This window comes from Balaenoptera musculus, chromosome 1 (assembly GCF_009873245.2).
Source record: "Balaenoptera musculus isolate JJ_BM4_2016_0621 chromosome 1, mBalMus1.pri.v3, whole genome shotgun sequence".
NCBI classification, from domain to species: Eukaryota; Metazoa; Chordata; class Mammalia; order Artiodactyla; family Balaenopteridae; genus Balaenoptera; species Balaenoptera musculus.
This window is the reverse complement of record NC_045785.1, coordinates 97,829,107-97,849,386: the sequence shown is the minus strand read 5'-3', so window position 1 is coordinate 97,849,386 and position 20,280 is coordinate 97,829,107. Positions and strand designations below refer to the sequence as shown.

At 39.9% G+C, this 20,280-nt stretch overlaps 1 pseudogene; it reads left to right on the top strand.

Annotated features, from left to right (window-relative positions):
• Positions 1–11,474: 11,474 nt before the first annotated feature.
• Positions 11,475–19,735, top strand: LOC118901074 (annotated as a pseudogene).
• The last annotated feature ends 545 nt before the right edge of the window (positions 19,736–20,280 follow it).

Below are 20,280 nucleotides of genomic sequence, written 5' to 3'. Positions count from 1 at the left end.
TACTTCTTCTTTCCCTCTCTCTTCCTCTGATCACTCTCATCTAGCCATCCATATGTGATTATTATAGTCTATGACAATCTGATCTTTATTTTCAAATTATTAGTTCACAAATTAGCCAATATTTATGGAAGGACTACTCAGTGCTCACCTCTGTACTAAGCTCTGGCACACAAAGATAATTAAGAAATGATCCTTGCATATAAATGTCTGCATTCTTAAAAAAAATTTTTTTTATATTGAAGTATAGTTGATTTACAATGTTGTGTTAGTTTCAGGTGTACAGCAAATGATTGTTATATGTATTCATATATCTGTTCTTTTTCAAATTCTTTTCACATATAGGTTATTACAGAGTATTGAGTATAGTTCCCTGTGCTACAAGGTAGGTCCTTGTTGATTATCTATTTTGTATATAGTAGTGTGTATGTTAATCCCAACCTCCTAATTTATCCCCCCCATTTTCCTTTTGGTATTGATTCATATTCAAATTATGAGGCAATGTGATTACTCTAGGCATTCAAATGAGCATTGAATGAATGAGAGGGGTAATGAAAATACTGTATTCGATGGCCAAGTGGCACATGAAAAGATGCTCAACATCACTAATTATTAGAGAAATGCAAATCAAAACTATGAGGCATCAACTCACACTGGTCAGAATGGCCATCATAAAAAAATCTACAAACAATAAATCCTGGAGAGGGTGTGGAGAAAAGGGAACCCTCTTGCACTGTTGGTGGGAATGTAAATTGATATAGCCACTATGGAGAACAGTATGGAGGTTCCTTAAAAAAATAAAAATAGAATTACCATATGAAACAGCAATCCCACTACTGGGCATATACCCAGAGAAAAACACAACTCAAAAAGACACATGCATCCCAATGTTCATTGCAGCACTATTTACAATAGCCGGGTCATGGAAACAAGCTAAATGCTCATCGACAGATGAATGGATAAAGAAGATATGGTACATATATACAATGGAATATTACTCAGCCATAAAAAGGAATGAAATTGGGTCATTTGTAGAGACGTGGATGGACCTAGAGACTATCATACAGGGTGAAGTCAGAAAGAGAAAAACAAATATCATATATTAACGCATATATGTGGAACCTAGAAAAATGGTACAGATGAACTGGTTTGCAAGGCAGAAATAGAGACACGGACGTAGAGAACAAATGTACAGACACCAAGGGGGGAAAGGGGGTGGGATGAATTGGGAGATTGGGATTGACATATATACACTAATATGTATAAAATAGATAACTAATGAGAACCTGCTGTATTGCACAAGGAACTCTACCTCACCTCACTGTACAGTAGAAGCACAACATTGTAAAACAACTATACCCCAATAAAAGTACCGTATTCATAAAGTAACCCTGTGTGCTACTGTCACCTGATACCAATATTCCTAACTTACAAAAGCAGGTTGCTTCTATGGAATACAAAAAAAAGTAAGGCAGTGTAGGAATACCAAAGTGTGGCGGCAGGACAAAACAACCAGAAAATAATTAACAAAATGGCAGTAAGTACATTCCTATCAATAATTACTTTAAATGTAAATGGACTAACTGCCTTAATCAAAGACATAGAGTGGCTGAATAGATTTAAAAAAAAAAGACACATAAAATACTGCCTACAAAAGACTCACTTCAGGTCTAAAGAAACACACTGAAAGTGAAGGGATGGAAAAAGGTATTTCATGTGAATGGAAATGAAAAGAAAGCTGGAGTAGCAGTTCTTATACCAGAAAAAATAGACTTTAAGACTAGCACTCTAGCAAGAGACAAAAAAGGACATTACATAATGATAAAGGACTCAATCCAATAAGAAGACATAATAATTGTAAATACATATGCACCCAACATAAGAGCACCTAAGTTTATAAAGGAAATATTAACAACCATAAAGGGAGAAATTGATAGTAACACAAACATAGTAGAGGACTACTTTGTCTAACACCACACTTACATCAATGGACAAATCATTCAGACAGAATATCAATAAGGAAATACTGGCCTAAAATGACACATTTGAGCAGATGAACTTAGCAGATAAATATAGAACACTTCATTCAAAAGCAGCAGAATACACATTCTTTTCAAGTGTAAATGGAACATTCTCCAGGATAGATCACATGCTGGTGACAAAACAAGTCTCAATAAATTTGAGAAGATTGAAATCATATCAAGCATCTTTTCTGACCACAGTGGTATGAGACTAGAAATCAACTAAAATAAAAACAACTGCAGTACACAAACACATGGAGGCTAAACATTATGCTTTTTTAATTAATTAATTAATTAATTAATTTATGGCTGTGTTGGGTCTTCATTTCTGTGCGAGGGCTTTCTCCAGTTGCGGCAAGCGGGGGCCACTCTTCATCGCGGTGCGCGGGCCTCTCACTGTCGTGGCCTCTCTTGTTGCGGAGCACAGGCTCCAGACGCGCAGGCTCAGTAATTGTGGCTCACGGGCCTAGTTGCTCCACGGCACGTGGGATCTTCCCAGACCAGGGCTTGAACCCGTGTCCCCTGCATTGGCAGGCAGATTCTCAACCACTGCGCCACCAGGGAAGCCCTAAACATTATGCTTTTAAACAACCAGTGGTCACTGAAGAAATCAAAAAATACCTGGAGACAAATGAAAATGGAAACACAATGATCCAAAATCTATAGTATGCAGCAAAAGCAGTTCTAAGAGGAGAGTTTATAGTAATACAAGCCTACCTCTAGAAACAAGATGAATCTCAACTAAATAACCTAACTTTACACCTAAGGAACCAGAAAAAGAAGAACAAACAAAACCCAATGTTAGTAGAAAGAAATGATAAAGATCAGAGCAGAATAATTGAAATAGCAAAATAAACAAATAGAACTAAAAAAACCAAAAAGCTTTTGCACAGTGAAGGAAACCATCAACAAAACAAAAAGTCCACCTACTAAATGGGAGAAGATATTGCAAATGATATATCTGATAAGGGAGGAATATCCAAAATATACAAAGAAATCTTACAACTCAACATAAAAAAGTTTTTTAAATGGGCAGAGGACTTGAATAAACATTTTTTCCAAAGAAGACATACAGATGGCCAACAGACACATGAAAAGATGCTCAAAATCACTAATCTTCAGGGAAATACAAATCAAAACTATAAGGAGATATCATCTTACACCTGTCAGAATGGCTATTATCAAAAAGACAACAAATAACAAGTGTGGGCAAAGATGTGGAGAAAGGGAACCCTTGTACTCTGTTGGTGGGAATGTAAATTGGTACAGCCACTATGGAAAACAGTATGGAGTTTCCTCAAAAGTGAAAATAGTACTACCATAATATCTAGTAATTCCACTTCTGAGTATTTTTCCAAAAAAAAAAAGCACTAATTCAAAAAGTTGTATGCAGCCCTATGTTAATTGCAGCATTATTTACAATAGCCAATATGTGGAAGCAACCTAAGTGTTCATCAATAGATAGATGGATAAAGATGTGGTATATATATACACAATGGAATATTACTCAGCTACAAAAAAAGAATAAAATCTTGCCATTTGTGACAACTTGGTTGGATCTAGAGGGTATTATGCTAAGTAAAATAAGTCAGACAGAGAGAAAGACAAATGCTGTATGATTTTTTAAAAACTTTTTATTGAAGTATAGTTGATATACAGTGTTGTATTAATTACTGCTGTACAGCAAAGTGACTCAGTTATACATGTATATACATGCAGAATGTGTGTGTGTGTGTGTATATATATATACATATATATATATATATATATGTATATATATACACACACACACACACATTCTTTTTCATATTCTTTTCTATTATGGTTTATCACAGGATTTTTCTTTTTTTTGGTGGAAGATATTTATTTTTTAACTTCTTTATTGGAGTATAATTGCTTTACAATGGTGTGTTAATTTCTGCTTTATAACAAAGTGAATCAGCTATACATATACATATATCCCCATATCTTCTCCCTCTTGCATCTCCCTCCCACCCTCCCTACCACCCCTCTAGGTGGTCACAAAGCATCGAGCTGATCTCTGTTATCACAGGATATTGAATATAGTTCCCTGTGCTATACAGTAGGACCTTGTTGTTTATCCATCCTATATATACCAGTTTGCATTTGCTAATCCCAAACTCCCAATCCATCTGTCTCCCACCCCGATCCCCCTTGGCAACCACCAATCTATTCTCTATGTCCCTGATTCTGTTTTTGTTTCATAGATAGGTTCATTTGTGTCATATTTTAGATTCTACATATAAGTGATATCATATGGTATTTCTCTTTCTCTTTCTGACTTACTTCACTTTGTATGATAATCTTTAGTTGCATCTACGTTGCTGCAAATGGCCAAATGCCATATGATTTTACTTATATGTGGAATATAAAAAGCAAAATAAAAGAACAAACATAACAAAAAGAAACAGACACATAGATACAAAGAACAAACTGGTTTCTGTGGAACTGGGGGAATAAGTGAAATAGCTGAGGGAGATAAAGAGGTACAAATTTTGAGTATAAAATAAATGTCACAGTTATAATTTACAGCATAAGGAATATAGTAATAATATTGCAATAACTTTGTATGGTGACAGAAGGTAACTAGACATCATGGTGATCATTTTAGAATGTATAAAAATATCAAATCACTATGTTGTACACCTGAAACTAATACAATATTGTAAGATAATTATACTTCAAAAAAGAAGTGTAGGGGCAGGGAATGTGCAGTTGGCAGTATTCAATAGGGTGATTAGTGTATGCCTTGTTGAAAATATGCCATTTGATAAAAGACTAAAAGATAAGGGCATGCACTATGGGGATATATGGGCGAAGAATGATCCAGACCAAATGAACAGCTTTGCAAAGGTCTTAAGGCAGAGTGTGCCTGGGTGTCAGTGAAGAAGAAGGAGCTGGGCAGAGCTGCAGCACAGTGTGTAAGGGAGAGAGCTGAGAGAGCCCCTTCTAGAGGTCTGGGAAGCCTGACCATGGAAAGTTTTTGCTGGTCATTCTGAAGGCTTTGTCTTTCATTCTGAGTAAAATCAGGAACCACTGTAAAGGAACAACATGATCAGACTTCAGTTTGGGTGCTGGGCTGATAATAGACTGTAGGGGACAAGGATAAAAACAAAGAAGCCAAGATTATCTTAGTAACACAGATGAGAGGTGATAGGGGGTCTCAGGTCAGTGAAGGAGCAGTGGATGTGTCAAGAACTTGTTCAACGCAAGCTCTATTTTGAAGGAAATGCCTCTTTCTGGTCCAGAATTCAATCTGGGATCCTACATTGCATTTAGTTGTCATATCTCCTTAGTTTCCCCCAACCTGGGTAGTTCTTGTCTTTCATGGCTTGGACACATTTGAAGAATATGGCCAGTTATTTTGTAGAATGTTTTTCATTTTGGGTTTGTCTGATATTTTCTTATGTTTAAACTCAGGTTATGCATTTTTGGAAAGAAAGTCAGAGGACAGATATTGTGTCCTCCTCAGTGCATCATATCAGGAGTTACATGATGTTGGCATGTCTCATTGCTGGTGATATTAACTTTTTGATCTCTTGTATTATATGCTGTCTGCTGTGTTTCTTGCATTGTAAAGTTACTATTTTCCTTAGTAATTACAAATATCTTGTGGTGAAATACTTTAAGACTATGCAAATATCAAGTTTCTTGTCATACTTTCATCCAAAATTTCTGACATCCATTGATTCTTTCTTGTCTCCAACAATTATTACTGGGTGCTATTTGTCAAATAGTGACTTTTTACTTTCCACTCTTTCTTCTAGATTCATTAACTGACATCTTGTAAGTAACATCTGTCTCTTTTTCCCCATTTGTTTATTTGATTATTCATTGGTAATAGTATTTACTCAGTATTTACTTTATTCTATGGGTCATATTTCATCATTATCATTATTTTGTTACTCAGATTGTTCCAATTTTGGCCACTGGGAACTCCTTCAAGGTGGCTCTTGTGTCCCTCTGACATGACCTCATCATTTTTTAGTACTTCCTTACTTCCTGGAAACATAAGCTGTTCCAGTCTTTTTTTGTATTTTCCCTGCTCCAGCACCCAAATCAGACATTTCTTCAAGATCTCTGGTTCTTTTATTGGAGAACAGGATTTAGAAATCAAGATTTTGGCATTAGATGTACTTATTGCTTCTGTGATGTCATTATTTCTAGGCCCTTTCAGTGGTCAAAGCTAGGAAATATATTTATGTATACATATATTTCGATATCAATTTTATGTATTAACTTATCTATATGTTATTAAAGCCATAATTTCATACTGATACCTCTGATTTCAACACCACAGTGTTCATTCTAGCCTTTCCCATTTCCCTATTTGTAATTTAATTCTCTGCCAGTGACAAACCTGGCTTTCATTATCCACAAAATATTTACTTATTTGTTTAGTTCTGGAACACACATCAAATAGTTTCAGAATTGCTAACACATACACCTATAAAAAACAAATTTGCTAACTAGAGTATAGTATTTGTGCATAGTTCTTTTTGTCTTCAGCCTTTAGGTATGTAGGCAAAATCTTACTTTCCAAAGTTAATATGGTTAGTTCTTTTCTTCCTTAATCCCTTCATTGTGGTTATGTTGTTCTATTTTTAAAAAACGGTTAAGTTCATTCGTCACTGTTTGTATTGCAGATTTGAGTTGCCCCACCACCACCACCTCTATTATATCCTTGATTTTATTTACTTATTTTTGGGTTATGTGAAACATCATTTATAGTTTTCTAAAAGTCAAAATTACACAAAAGGGGAGCTTCAAGATGGTGGAAGAGTAAGACGTGGAGATCACCTTCCTCCCCACAAATACATCAGAAATACAACTACATGTGGAATAACTCCTACAGAACACCTACTGAACGCTAGGAGAAGACCTCAGACTTCCCAAAAGGCAAGAAACTCCCCACATACCTGGGTAGGGCAAAAGAAAAAAGAAAAAGCAGAGACAAAAGAATAGGGACGGGACCTGCACCAGTGGGAGGGAGCTGTGAAGGAGGAAAGGTTTCCACACACTAGGAAGCCCCTTCGCAGGTGGAGACTGTGGGTGGTGGAGGGGGGGGAGCTTCGGAGCCACGGAGGAGAGCGCAGCAAGAGGGGTGCAGAGGGCAAAGTGGAGAGATTCCCGCACAGAGGATGGGTGCTGAACAGCACTCACCAGCCCGAGAGGCTTGTCTGCTCACCCGCCAGGACAGGTAGGGGCTGGGAGCTAAGGCTCGGGCTTCAGAGGTTGGATCCCAGGGAGAGGGCTGGGGTTGGCTGCATGAACACAGCCTGAAGGGGGCTAGTGCACCACAGCTAGCCAGGAGGGAGTCCAGGAAAAGGTCTGGATCCGCCAAAGAGGCAAGAAACTTTTTCTTGCCTCTTTGTTTCCTGGCACACGAGGAGAGGGGATTAAGAGCGCCACTTAAAGGAGCCCAAGAGATGGGCGCGAGCCACGGCTATCAGTGTGGACCCCAGAGACGGGCATGAGACGCTAAGGCTGCTACTGCAGCCACCAAGAAGCCTGTGTGCAAGCACAAGTCACTATCCACACCTCCCCTCGCGGGAGCCTGTGCAGCCCACCACTGCCTGGGTCCCGTGATCCAGGGACAACTTCCCCAGGAGAACACATGGCACACCTCAGGCTGGTGCAATGTCACGCTGGCCTCTGCCGCTGCAGGCTCACCATGCACTCCGTACCCCTCCCTCTCCCTGGCCTGAGTGAGCCAGAGCCCCCGAAGAAGCTGCTCCTCTAACCCCGTCCTGTCTGAGCGAAGAACAGATGACCTCAGGCGACCTACAGGCAGAGGCAGGGCCAAATCCAAAGCTGAATCCCAGGAGTTGTGTGAACAAAGATGAGAAAGGGAAATCTCTCCCAGCAGCCTCAGGAGCAGCGGATTAAATCTCCACAGTCAACTTGATGTACCCTGCAACTGTGGAATACATGAATAGACAATGAATCAACCCAAATTGAGGAGGTGGACTTTGGGAGCAACGATATATTTTTTCCCCTTTTTCTCTTTTTGTGAGTGTGTATGCATATGCTTCTGTGTGTGATTTTTGTCTGTATAGCTTTGTTTTTACCATTTGTCCTAGGGTTCTGTCTGTCTGTTTTTTGTTTTGTTATTTTGTATAGTTTTCAGTGCTTGTTATCATTGGTGGATTTGTTTTTTGGTTTGGTTGTTCTCTTGTTTCCTTCTTTCTTTTTTTTTTAATTACTTAAAAAAATTTTTTAATATTATTTTTTGTTTTTTATTTTAATAACCTTTTAAAAAATCTCTTTCTTTCTTTCTCCTTTCTTTCTTTCTTTTTTTCTCCCTTTTATTCTGAGCCGTTTGGATGACAGGCTCTTGGTGCTCCAGCCAGGCATCACGGCTGTGCCTCTGAGGTGGGAGAGCCAAGCTCCGGACATTGGTTCACCAGAGACTTCCCAGCTCCACGTAATATCAAATGGTAAAAATCTCGCAGAGATCTCCATCTCAATGCCAAGACCCAGCTCCACTCAACGACCAGGAAGCTACAGTGCTGGACACCCTATGCCGAACAACTAGCAAGAGAAGAACACAACCCCACCCATTAGCAGAGAAGCTGCCTAAAATCATAATAAGGTCACAGACACCCAAAAACACACCATCAGACATGGCCCTGCCCACCAGAAAGACAAGATCCAGCCTCATACACCAGTACACAGGCACTAGTTCCCTCCACCAGGAATCCTACACAACCCATTGAACAAACCTTAGCCACTGGGGGCAGACACCAAAAACAATGGAAACTACGAACCTGCAGCCTGCGAAAAGGAGACCCCAAACACAGTAAGTTAAGCAAAATGAGAAGACAAGGAAATACAGCAGGTGAAGGAGCAAGGTAAAAACCTACCAGACCTAACAAATGAAGAGGAAATAGGCAGTCTACCTGAAAAAGAATTCAGAATAATGACAGTAAAGGTGATCCAAAATCTTGGAAACAGAATGGGGAAAATACAAGAAACGTTTAACAAGGACCTAGAAGAACTAAAGAGGAAACAAACAATGATGGACAATACAATAAATGAACTTAATAATTCTCTAGTAGGAATCAGTAGCAGAATAACTGAGGCAGAAGAATGGATAAGTGACCTGGAAGATAAAATAGTGGAAATAACTACCGCAGAGCAGAATAAAGAAAACACAATGAAAAGAATTGACGACGGTCTCAGAGACCTCTGGGAAAACATTAAACTTACCAACATCTGAATTATAGGGGTCCCAGAAGAAGAAGAGAAAAAGAAAGGGACTGAGAAAATATTTGAAGAGATTATAGTTCAAAATTTCCCTAATATGGGAAAGGAAAGAGTCAATCAAGTCCAGGAAGCACAGAGAGTCCCATACAGGATATATCCAAGGAGAAACAGGCCAAGACAAATAATAATCAAACTATCAAAAATTAAATACAAAGAAAAAATATTAAAAGCAACAAAGGAAAAACAACAAATAACATACAAGGGAATCCCCATAAGGTTAACAACTGATCTTTCAGCAGAAACTCTGCAAGCCAGAAGGGAGTGGCAGGATATATTTAAAGTGATGAAAGGGAAAAACCTACAACCAAGATTACTCTATACAGCAAGGATCTCATTCAGATTTGACGGAGAATTTAAAATCTTTACAGACAAGCAAAAGCTATGAGAATACAGCACCAGAAAACCAGCTTTATAATAAATGCTAAAGGAACTTCTCTATGCAGGAAACACAAGAGAAGAAACAGACCTCAAATTACAAACCTAAAACAATTAAGAAAATGGTAATAGGAACATACATATTGATAATTACCTTAAATGTAAATGGATTAGATACTCCAACCAAAAGACATAGACTCACTGAATGGATACAAAAACAAGACCCATATATATGCTGTCTACAAGAGACCCACTTCAGACCTGGGGACACATACAGACTGAAGGTGAGGGGATGGAAAAAGATATTCCACGCAAATGGAAATCAAAAGAAAGCTGGACCAACAATACTCCAATCAGACAAAATAGACTTTAAAATAAAGGCTATTACAAGAGGCAAAGAAGGACACTACATAATGATCAAGGGATCAATCCAAGAAGAAGATATAACAATTATAAATATATATGCACCCAACATAGGAACACCTCAATACATAAGGCAACTGCTAACAGCTATAAAAGAGGAAATCTACAGTAACACAATAATAGTGGGGAACTTTAACACCTCACTTACACCAAAGGACAGATCACCCAAACAGAATATGAATAAGGAAACACAAGCTTTAAATGACACAATAGACCAGATAGATTTAATTGATATTAACAGGACACTCCATCCAGAAACAGCGGATTACACTTTCTTCTCAAGTGCACATGGAACATTCTCCAGGATAGATCACATCTTGGGTCACAAATCAAACTTCAGTAAAGTTAAGAAAATTGAAATCATATCAAACATCTTTTCTGACCACAATGCTATGAGATTAGAAATCAATTACAGAGAAAAATACGTAAAAAACACAAACACATGGAGGCTACATTACTAAATAACCAAGAGATCACTGAAGAAATCAAAGAGGAAATCAAAAAATACCTAGAGACAAATTACAATGAAAACGCAATGTCTCAAAACCTATGGGATGCAGCAAAAGCAGTTCTAAGAGGGAAGTTTATAGTAATATAACCCTACCTGAAGAAACGAGAAAAATATCAAATAAAAAATCTAACCTTACACCTAAAGGAACTAGAGAAAGAAGAAGAAACAAAGCCCAATGTTAGTAGAAGGGAGGAAATCATATAGATCAGAGAAGAAATAAATGAAATAGAAACAAAGAAAACAATAGCAAAGATCAATAAAACGAAGAGCTGGTTCTTTGAGAAGATAAACAAAATTGATAAACCATTAGCCAGACTCATCAAGAAAAAGAGGGAGAAGACTCAAATCTATAAAATTAGAAATGAAAAAGGAGAAGTTACAACAGACACAGCAGAAATACAAAGCATCCTAAGAGACAACTACAAGCAACTCTATGTCAATAAAATGGACAACCTGGAAGAAATGGACAAATTCTTAGAAAGGGATGACCTTCCAAGACTGAACCAGGAAGAAATAGAAAATATGAACAGACCAATGACAAGGAATGAAATTGAAACTGTGATTAAAAATCTTCCAATGAACAAAAGTTCAGGACCTGATGGCTTCACAGGTGAATTCTATCAAATATTTAGAGAAGAGTTAACAACCATCCTTTCCAAACTCTTACAAAAATTTGCAGAAAGAATACTCCCAAACTCATTCTTTGAGACCACCATCACCCTGATACCAAAATGAGACAAAGATATCACACAAAAAAGAAAATTACAGGCCAATGTCACTGATGAACATAAACACAAAAATCCTCAACAAAATACTAGCAAACCAAATCCAACAACACATTAAAAAGATCATACGCCATGATCAAGTGGGTTTCATCCCAGAGATGTAAGAATTCTTCAATATATGCAAATCAATCCGTGTGATACACCATATTAACAAATTAAAGAATAAAAATCACATGATCATCTCAATACATGCAGAAAAACTTTTGACAAAATTCAACGCCCATTTATGTTAAAAACTCTCCAGAAAGTGGGCATAGAGGGAACCTACCTCAACATAATAAAGGCCGTATACGACAAACCCCCAGCACACATTATTCTCAAAGGTGAAAAACTGAAAGCATTTCCTCTAAGATCAGGAACGAGACAAGGATGTCCACTCTCACCACTATTATTCAACATAGCTTTGGAAGTCCTAGCCATGGCAATCAGAGAAGAAAAAGAAATAAAAGGAATACAAATTGGAAAAGAAGAAGTAAAACTGTCACCATTTGCAGATGACATGATCCTATACATAGAGAATCCTAAAAATGTCACCAAAAAACTACTAGAGCTAATCAATGAATTTCGTAAAGTTGCAGGATACAAAATTAATGCACAGAAATCTCTTGCATTCCTATATACTAATAATGAAAAATCTGAAAGACAAATTAAGGAAACACTCCCATTTACCATTGCAACAAAAAAATAAAATACCTAGGAATAGACCTACCTAGGGAGACAAAAGCCCTGCATGCAGAAAACTATAAGACACTAATGAAAGAAATTAAAGATGACATCAACAGATGGAGAAATACACCATGTTCTTGGATTGGAAGAATCAATATTGTGAAAATGACTATACTACCCAAAGCAATCTACAGATTCAATGCAGTCCCTATCAAATTACCAATAGCATTTTTACGGAACTAGAACAAATCATCTTAAAATTTGTATGGAGACACAAAAGACCCCAAATAGCCAAAGCAGTCTTGAGGGAAGAAAACGGAGCTGGAGGAATCAGACTCCCTGACTTCAGACTATACTACAAAACTACAGTAATCAAGACAATATGGTACTGTAACAAAAACAGAAACATAGATCAATGGAAGAAGATAGAAAGCCCAGAGATAAACCCACGCACCTATGGTCAACTAATCTATGACAAAGGAGACAAGAATATACAGTGGAGAAAAGACAGCCTCTTCAATAAGTGGTGGTGGGAAAACTGGACAGGTACATGTAAATGTAAGAAATTAGAACAGTACTTAACACCATAAACAAAATTAAACTCAAAATGGATTAAAGACTTAAATGTAAGGCCAGACACTATCAAACTCTTAGAGGAAAACATAGGCAGAACACTCAATGACGTAAATCACAGCAAGATCCTTTTTGACCCACCTGCTAGAGAAATTGAAATAAAAGCAAAAATAAACAAATGGGACCTAATGAAACTTAAAATCTTTTGCACAGCAAAGGAAACCATAAACAAGACGAAAAGACAACCCTCAGAATGGGAGAAAATATTTGCAAATGAATCAATGGACAAAGGATTAATCTCCAAAATATATAAACAGCCATGCAGCTCAATGTTAAAGAAACAAACAATGCAATCCAAAAATGGGTGGAAGACCTAGACATTTCTCCAGAGAAGACATACAGATGGCCAAGAAGCACATGAAAAGCTGCTCAACATCACTAATTTTTAGAGAAATGCAAATCAAAACTACAATGAGTTATCACCTCACGCCAGTTAGAATGGACATCATCAGAAAATCTACAAACAACAAATGCTGGAGAGGGTGTGGAGAAAAGGGAACCCTCTTTTACTGTTGGTGGGAATGTAAATTGATACAGCCACTCTGGAGAACAGTACGGAGGTTCCTTAAAAAACTAAAAATAGAATTACAATATGACCCAGCAATCCCACTACTGGGTATATACCCAGAGAAAACCATAATTCAAAAAGACACATGCACCCCAATGTTAATTGCAGCACTATTTACAGTAGCCAGGTCATAGAAAGAACCTAAATGCCCATCGACAGACGAATGGATAAAGAAGATGTGGTACATATATACAATGGAATATTACTCAGCCATAAAAAGGAACGAAATTGGGTCATTTGTTGAGACGTGGATGGATCTAGAGACTGTCATACAGAGTGAAGTAAGTCAGAAAGAGAAAAATAAATATCGTATATTAACGTATGTATGTGGAACATAGAAAAATGGTACAGATGAACAGGTTTGCAGGGCAGAAATTGAGACACAGATGTAGAGAACAAACGTATGGATACCGAGTGGGGAAAGCCACGGGGGTGTGGGGGTGGTGGTGTGATGAATTGGGAGATTGGGATTGACATATATACACTAATATGTATAAAATTGATAACTAATAAGAACCTGCTGTATTTTAAAATATATAAAATAAAAGTTTAAAAAAAAGTCCTAATAGTAGATAGAGAGCAGAAATAGACTGAGGCTTCCATTCCTTTCTACATTGTTCCTTTCCATCCCTTCTTTCCTGTGGGCTGGAATTCCTGGCACTTTTGAAGAGATGTATCCCTCAGGGATGGTGGATTGGAAGGAATTTGGGCAATGTATGTTATCCAAGGGGACAGGCTTTTCTGTGGCTAACACAGTTTGTCTACAGTACAAAGGAAGTGAGGCTAAGGTCCTATCCCAGCCTTGGTCTGATGATCCTAGGCCATCGAGGGTAATAATGAGACTAATATTTCATTTTGTCTTTCTACAGCCAATCACAATAAGTTCAACCCCAGCCAGTCCTCCACTTTCAGAAACAATGGGCAAACCTATACACTGTCCTATGATTTTGGAAGCCTGGTTGTGGTCTTGGTATTTGATACCATGACTGTGAGTAATATCCTCATATTACTGTGAGTAATATCCTCTGAGGTTCTGTGGTTTGGCTTTCATTTTCTAGAGCCTTAAGCTATGAGAGAAATCCACAATTACTAATTTGTACGACATTCCCAGAAGCTAGAGTTGGAAAGGATGTCAAAGTTCATCTAATTCAACCTTCCTCCCAAGACAGGCATTGCTTCCACAGCAGTTCTGACTGCAGAAAGCTCTTTATGTGGTGCTAAGGTTGCTATGCCTTTTGACTTTCTTCCCTGGTTTTACTCTGCTGTTCAGAATCAGATAGAATAAATCTGCTCCCTCTTCCACACAATTTCACTTTGGATATTTGAAGACATATCCTTTCACATTTTCCTTATTTCTTTACATCCAACTCCCACAGTTCTCTCTTGTTCTTGCACGTGGATTTTTCAATATAACACCAGTCACTGTTCTTCCTTGCCCATGGATGTGGAAACTATGACTCCAGAAATCAGCTGCCTCTGCTTCCGTAACAGCCACACTCCTTTTTCCAAGACATATTTGGTTGGGTTATGTTGTTGCCCCTTCACCTTCCACCCTCACACTCATGTTTGAGCTTAGCATGAAAAAAGCCAACTTCCTCTCCTGGGAGAGGTTCTAGATTCCAGACCCTGGGCACCTAAGTCTGGGAAAGATTTGTCCACCTGAATTGTGAAACTCTTCTCTCTGCTCACCCCAGGTTCAGAACTTCGTCACTGATAACCAGGAGTTTGGCCTGAGTGAGAGAGTGAACCCAGCTATCCCTTCTACTATTTAGACTTTGATGGGATTCTGGGAATGGCCTACCCCAGCTTGGCGGTGGGAGGTACCCCAACAGTCATGCAGAGCAGGCTGCAGCAGGACCAGCTCACCCAACCCCTCTTCAGCTTCTACTTCTCTCGGTAAGAACCTTTGTCCTGGGAAGGGCTCATCAAATGATGCACTGTGGGGGCTTTGGACAACTCAACATCAGACAGAGCCTAGGTAAAAAAGTTTCCTGATACAGTGAGTAAAACAATCCATGTATTTCTGAAAATTTGTAATTACATTGTGGGGGGAATTTTATTTTACACAGTAGAAGAATTTTTAATTATGACCATAAGCCATATGATGACTCTTTTCTTAAAAAATGCAATATTCCTTCAACATTTGTTTAGTAAATCTAGAGATTGCTGTGTTAGATTTGCACAACTGTAGAGCAATTGAACAAGCCACATGAGCATTTACTAGTAAGAGAACAGAAATGGAATGATAATTATAATAACATCTCTGGCTTTATAAGGTACTCTTGTAGCAATCCCTTCAAATGACATCTCAAAAATCCTGTTATTAGCCCAGGTTTGCCAATGAGGAAATGAAGGCTCAAACAGGTTGTTGATGTTGATCAAGGTCAGTCACTAGTAGGTGTGAAGCCGAGACTCAAGCTTAAATGTCTTGATCAGAAATCCAGTACTTTTCCTACTCCACCTGGCCTCGAACTTTTATGGCAAATTTTACTTCCTGATCTTTTTTCCTAAATATATCAAGCTCAGGGTACCTGATCCAAGGTAGTAAACACAGGAGGCCTAGATCCTCTTCACATTATATAGTTACCAACCTGACCACGATAGGAGCATGCCCATCATGGTACACTTGGTGTCTCTGTCAGGCCCCATTCCAGGTATTCTCAGAGGGGTTTCTTCTTATTCTCACCCTGTCCAGGAAAGGTCTCTCTGGGATACTTCTATAGTTTGTTTTCAGGTGCCTGTCCTCTCCTATATAATGGAGTCTGTGTTTCCAAGTCTCTGACACTTTGGGTGTTTCTCTAAGAATTCTCCTCTCTGTTGTACTTTGAGTCAGGTGGAATCTAAGGAGCAGCTCAGAGGACAGCACACCCTTGTTCTGCAGTACCTCTGTGTCTGAGGGAGAGAGGGAAGGCGGGAGGAGAGAGAGGAACTGCCTGACCCATTCATGTGGTGGAACTCATGCTCTTGTACCTTTCTCCCCAGCCAACCAATCTATCAATATGGTGAGAGCTCATCCTGGAAGGTGTGGACACCCAACTCTATTCTGGTCAGATCGTCTGGATCCTTGTCACCCGGGAAATGTACTGGCAGCTTGTCATCTAGGAATAAGTAGAGTGGACAGTTCCAATGGATTATGGACACTCCTAGGATGTTCCTCCAACATGACAATATTTCCCATTCCTCTCATGACACAGATTTCTTAAAGAATCATCAAACCCCCAGGCTGAGGTTGTCCTGGAGCTCAGTAGACTCTGGAGTCTAGCTCTTGACTGAACTTTTTAAACTGGTCCCTGAGCTTTGCCGTGTCAGCAGGTTGGTCATTCCTAGGCCCTGTGACTTCACGTCTTTGTTCTTAGAAGCTTCGTTATCCCATCAACATGATCTTTACCACTTCCATCATCAGTAAGAGTAATGGTTGTTACTATTGATGCATTGATGCTTTCCACGTGCCAGATACTGTGCTAAATATTTTACATATACTATTGCATATAATTTCCATAACACTATAAGGATGTCAGAACTGTATTTCATTCCATCGATAAAGAAATCAAGGCTCAGATGTTGGTAAATTATCAAAAGTCACACATTTTACAAATTTCAAAATTTGAACCTGAACACAACACATCAGATCCCACTGATCATGAATCCACTGCTTCTACACTCAAAGCCCTCAAGAATTTTCCATCACATGCAAATTTAAGAAAAAACGCCTTTTGCCTGTACTCAAGACCATACAGAAGCTAGCCCCTACCTATCTATACAGCCTTTCCCCTACTCCCTGATCTGAAGCATAGACTTCATCAAGTGCTTGCACCTTGTCATGACTTTCTTGCTTCTTTTGTTAATATCACCTGAAGTGTCCCTCCTCTTCTCCATGCTTATTTGAATTTTAGGCAAACTTCAGAGCCTGGATTAACTCCTATCCCCTCCATATTTCTCCCGGGGGCCCAGTCCACAGTGATCTCTCACTTTTAATCCAGTAGTATTTACCTGTGCCCCTGTCACAATTTATATGTCCAAATCACTGGGTAAGCACTGGAAAAACAGCCCAATGTGCAGGAGTGGAGAAAGGAAAAACTGGGCATGTCTGGGGACTAGCTTCATGCGCTTGGAATAGAGGTGTCTTTTTCACATGGACCAATTACTCTCACTCTTTAAGCATCACTTCCTTAGAACAACCCTTGTGTGAAACCCCAGAATAGCTCAAGTTTCCTCTTCTCTGAAACATTGTATTTTCTTCACAGCACATATCAGGACTGCAATTACACCTCATATATGTGTGTTTTTGTTAAGTGTCTGGCCTTTCCACTAGGCTGTGGTGTCTGTCTTGCTCACCATTGTATCTCCAAGTGCCTTGTCTCATAGACAGCACCAGCAAACACATGAGAATGAAGAGGAGAAGTAGAGCAGCAGAAAAAGCTGGACAGGGAATGAGGGACTGAATCATATAGGACTTTATGTACCACATTATGGAGTTTATCAGCTACTGCCTTATAGTGTTTGTCATGGCATGACATATTGTGTTGTGTCTTTTCAGTTAGAATAAGCTCCTTAAAAACAGAAAGTATGATTTACCCCCTCCTTATATCACCATGATCCCTATAGGAGTGTCTTGCACATAGTAGGTGCTCAACTTGTATATATCAATTAATTTCAAGCCCTGACTGTGTTTGGCACTGTGTGCTGGGCCACACAACGGTAGATTAAAGAAGACAAGACACAGTCTCTGCCTTCCAAGAGCTTCCAGTCAGAGCTGGAGAGGTCACCAGTACAAGACTGAGGCTATTATTCCAATAATCACAAAGGCCCAACACCATTACATGGGTAGATATGTCATAGGGTGGCCTTGCTTCCTGGAAGATGCAGAACATTGGAGCTCCTAGATTGGGGGCGGTGGTGGCGGTGATGAGGGGAGGACAGGGCTCATGGTTGTGGAAGAGGCACCTGACTCTCTTTGTACTGGTGTCCCTCTCAGGTTTGCCATCGGTGACCAGGCCACTGGCTGGTGTTCCCAGGGCTGCCAGGCCATTGTGGATATGGGGACCTTCCTGCTGGCTGTTTCCCAGCAGTACATAACCTCCTTCCTGCAGTCAACAGGAGCCCAGGAAAACGAGAATGGTGATGTGAGTAGCCAGAAGCCAAAGGTTTCTCTGCACATCCATGCAGCCTCAGCCAGGAGCCCAAGTGCCTGAGTTCATGAGAGGGAGGAGGAAGGGTTGTGTGGGGACCTGAACCCTGGCAGGACAGAACAGGTGGGGACACAGCTTGGCATTTCATGAACCTCCAATGCACGGAAGGGAAAGGGGAGGGAATAATACCAACCCCATCCAGACTGTGAGTGAGGGCTGAATGGTTGTCTGGTGCTGCTAGTTCACTGTAGGTCCTAGGAGCACATTCAGCTTGGTCTGGCCACTGTCATTTGACTGAGTGAAATAGAGTCAGGCCACAATGCCCTTGTACATTCCACTTGGCTTTCTTCCTTCTCTAGAAATGCACCTTTGGGTTTTACTCTGAGGAGCCTCCTGTGCCCACATCTCCACCCCTTGGTACACATATGTAGTTTGCTTTTCCCTGCATGCAAGTGTCTGTGTGTGGATGTGTGTGTGCATGTGATGAGTACATGGACTGGTATACACAAATGTGGATATGAGAGTGTGTTATGAGTATACTTCTACAAAAGTGTGCCAATGCCTTTTCTCTGTAATTTGTACTTTCTGAGGTTAGAATTTGGGTTTTGGAAGAGCCTAACTCCTTATGGCCATATCCACACTCCCCAAAACTAAGAGCTGAGGTATGTTTAAGGAGAGGAGTCAAGAAGCAAGAGGACCAGTCAACATTGTGCCCAAGAGTCAGGCCTGGCCTTCCATGCTCTGAAACAGCCTCTGCTGGAAGGTGGAGAAGAGAGTCTCACAGGAAAGGGGGGACTTGGGCCCTTTGTCTGGGCCCCCAGCCCTGGCGTTCTGCAGCATTGCCTCTTCTCTCTCTGTTTGTGGTCAACTGCGACTCCGTGCAGAGCATGCCCACCATCACCTTCATCATCAGTGGGTCCCATTTCCCACTGCCTCCCTCTGCCTATGTCTTCAACATACGTATTCACCCCAGGGTCCCTGGATTGTGTGTTTGGATGGGACCAAGGCTGGTCTGTGTCCCAGCTCACATCTGGGTTGCTATGGGCAATCACCAGGGGCAGGGCTGAGGGTGAACAAGAAGTCAGGGAGCCCCAGGCATCACGGAATATAGGGTGGGGGGCGTTCCCATGGGAAAGGCCTCTGCAGTGCAACTGGTGATGTCCTCATGTCCTCTGTCTCTTCAGAACAATAGTTACTGCATGCTGGGGATTGAGGCCTCTTACCTGCCCTCCTCCAGCGGGGAGCCTCTGTGGATTCTGGGCAATGTCTTCCTCAAGGAGTATTACTCTGTCTTCGATGTGGCCAACAATCATGTGGGCTTTGCCCTCTCCACTTAGACTAGTGCAAGGCAGCTGCCTGCAACCTCCCCAAGGACTCTGCAATTGCCCTAATGCCTTTGTGGCTGAGGGCAGCATTTTAAACTATCCTGATTCCTTCTGCCCACTAGAGTGTTTTTCTTCCTGAACCTAAGAAATCAGAAATCTCCAAACATTTTTGAGACTCCTTCCAACAAACAATTTAGTAGTTTATCCTAAATTGAAAGTTAGCAACAGCTGTTTGGAGGCTCTTTTAATCAATGGGAGAGAACAGGAGAGGCAGTATCTGGCTGCATGCAGCATGGGTGTCAAGGACACAGTGGTCTCTACATGATGGTCGTGGTTGGAGGTTTTCACCCCTCCCAGCACTCTCTCTTCCAAAATTATTTTCTCTAAATTCTTAAAAAAGACGTGAGCCAGATCAATTGCTGACTGAAGAATTTTGGAGAAGAAAAAAGAATCCTTAGAGAGCATTTCAAAAAGGTGCTTGGAAGGCCAATATCTGATCAGAACATAGTGTTATTGTTCATTTGTTTGTTTTTGTAAAGGAGCAACACAGTTGTAAT